This window comes from Plecotus auritus (assembly GCF_963455305.1).
Source record: "Plecotus auritus genome assembly, chromosome: 3".
Taxonomy (NCBI): Eukaryota; Metazoa; Chordata; class Mammalia; order Chiroptera; family Vespertilionidae; genus Plecotus; species Plecotus auritus.
In genome coordinates, this window is record NC_137772.1 from 9,168,112 (window position 1) to 9,171,106 (window position 2,995).

Genomic DNA, 2,995 nt, shown 5'->3' on the forward strand with positions numbered 1-2,995 from the left:
AATTGCTCTACAAAGTGGTTGAACCTCTTTCAACTCTACAAAATTCCAGCAATAAACAGTGTATAAGTTTCGGCTTGCTCGCTCTTCTGAGGAGCAGGATGAACTCTTGTGCCATCCCACCCTGAACATGATCATCGCTTTGCCCAGGGTCTCCATGCTGTAGCTGCTTCCCGCCCATTAGTCAGTAGCCACTGCAGTGATCAGATCCACTGTCACGTTACCTTAGAGGTTGTGTCCACGTGACCCTTATGTTCCTTAATGATGGCCCCCAAGTGCAAGAGTGGTGATGCTGGCAATCCAGAGAGAAGCTGTTCTAAATTGTTTATTAGGTAAGAATTTTACAAGCATTATTTATATTAGCGGTGACGGGGGAGCTGGAGAGTATGGCGCCTTCGCCAAGCTGCACTGGAGAGACCCACCAATAGTGTGGTGGAACTTGTGGCCCTTCCCAAGGCCACGGCTCTCGCATCTCCCTGTGCTTGTGGACCGGTTTGGTGACCCACTGGGTGTCAGAATTTCCCCTGATAGCCACGTGGAATGGGTCAATGAGGATAACCTCAAAGAATTTGTAGGTGGACCCTTCACCAACCCAGGAAGAATTCGGGACTCTCACAGCCCCACAGTGGCATCCAGCTTGCTCCTCGGCAACAGACGGAAGACTTTGAGCAAACTAGCTGGTTAGCACCGTGATGGACAGGCTTGCCTTAGGCACAGGCATTTGCGCCTCCACGAATCCAATATATGGCATAACCTTGCTTGGCCTTGTATCCCAGCTTGGATGCTTTCTCGGGCCAGGTGGTGAGAGGGGTGGGTGCAGGGGAGAGGCTGTGGAGTGCAGAGAGCTGGCAATTCTGCCAGCAGCGCACCCTGAGAAGGAAGCACATGACATCGGACTGCTTTTTTTAAAATATACTTTATTGATTTTTCACAGAGAGGAAGGGAGAGGAATAGAGAGCTAGAAACATTGATGAGAGAGAAACATTGATCAGCTGCCTCCTGCACACGCTGCACTGGGGATGTGCCCACAACCAAGGTACATGCCCCCGACTGGAATCGAACCTGGGACCCTTCAGTCCACAGGCCGACGCTCTATCCACTGAGCCAAACCGGTTAGGGCACCAGGGAACCTTTCTTTTCAGTTTATAACATAAAGACCAGATGATGCTAGTTTTGGGGGTGGGTGAGGGGGACCTGAGGGTACATTATTGTGTTTTGTCTAAATTTATATGTACTTGAAATTCTTCATAATAAAAGCTATAAACCCTCCTCCCCCCCTCTCCCTTCCCCCTCCCCCCCTCCCCACCCCCCCCCACCCCCCCGCTGTCTGCCTGCCCTCTATCTATGAGTCTGTCTCTGTTTTGCTTGGTAGTTCAGTTTGTTCATTAGATTCCACAGATGAGAATGTTGGGGGGTGTGGAGGGACTGAAAAAAAGAGAGAGAAAACTCATGGACAAAAGTGTGGTGATTGAGGAGGAGAGGGGTGGGTGGAGGTGGAAGAGGGCATAGGGGGGATAAATGATGATGGAAAAAATAAAATAAACACATAAACTAAAAGAAAATTTAAATTTACAAAAACAAGTCATAACCAGGAATGTTTCCTCCTTTTATGAATCTCCCTGTTGCCAAGGTCTTTTTTTTAAAAATAAATCTTTACTGTTGGAAGTATTACATATGTCCCCTTTTTTCCCCCACTGCCCTCTCCCCTCCTCCCTTGCCTCCCAAGCCTTCACCATCCACTGTCTGTGTCCTTGGGTTATGCCTATACGCATATGAGTTCATTGGTTGATCTCTATCCCCGCTCCACCCTCTCCTGCCTTCCCTTTGAGGTTTGACAGCCTGTTCGATGTTTCTATATTTCTGGGTCTATTTTTGTGCATCAGTTAACGTTGGTTATTAGATTCCACATATGAGTGAGATCATGTGATAACTTATCTTCCTCTGACTTGGCCAAGGTCTTACATGTAGGTCTTTAATCCACTGTGAGTTAGTTTTTGTCTATGGATTCAATTTCTTTTTTTTTCCTATTTTTTTATTATTATTTTATTATTTTTATACATATGTGTCCTTATTCCCCCATTACCCCCCACCCCCCACTCATGCCGCACCCACCTGTTGTCTGTGTCCATTGATTAGGCTCATATGCATGCACACAAGTCCCATATGGATTCAATTTCTGCTATGTATTTTTACATTGCTAAATTCAGGGGTCCTCAAACTTTTTAAACAGGGGGCCAGTTCACTGTCCCTCAGACAGTTGGAGGGCCGGACTATAGTTAAAAAAAAAAAAAAAAAAACAAAAAACTATGAACAAATTCCTATGCGCACTGCGGGCCCGGGACGAGTCGGCTGCTAAGCAGGACAGGCAGCGGCACCCGGCAGGCCGGATCAATGTCCTCGGCGGGCCACATGTGGCCCGTAGGCCGTAGTTTGAGGACCCCTGGAATTGGCTCTCCCCCTTTGCCATTTAATTTCTGTGGTTGCTACTTTAACCTCCACAGTCCACCTTTTCTTTTCTTCTAAATTTTCTTCTCTTCTCGTAAGATTCATCTTTGACTATAACAGGCCCATCTCTCTCTGCTTTGCCTCCCACATCCCCTACCATCCCAGACAGGCATGGCCTCTGGTGCTCCCTGCCCCATCTGCAGCCAGAATGCCCACCGGGAACAACTTCACAAGCAATATTCTGAGAGTTAACCCTCAGGTAATAATTCTCCTGCTTTTAGTCATTCGTACGCTCTCATTCACAGAAATGTTGAGTCAAGCACCTTCTAATTGCTGACCTAGATAATATCCCTCGGTTTTTAAAGCTAATATAAAGTTTATTTCAGGAACAACTGCGAATCATCACAGAAGCTAATGAACTTGGGAATTCTAGAAAATTACTCAAGCATATAAAGCCAGTTTCCAAGATGTCTTTTTCCTCGTTCAAGGTCACAAAAATTGGAACATGATGGGAAATGACATCCATCCCTCATTCCCTGATATCTAAATAATT

At 46.4% G+C, this 2,995-nt stretch overlaps 1 pseudogene across 1 annotated transcript in view; it reads right to left on the reverse strand.

Annotated features, from left to right (window-relative positions):
* Positions 1-356: 356 nt before the first annotated feature.
* LOC308243450 (large ribosomal subunit protein eL15-like) overlaps positions 357-2,995 on the reverse strand; it is a 3,589-nt pseudogene continuing 950 nt past the window's right edge. Inside the window, exon 3 of the transcript in view lies at positions 357-896. The product of the transcript in view is annotated as a large ribosomal subunit protein eL15-like (transcript). The remainder of the gene's footprint in view (positions 897-2,995) is intronic.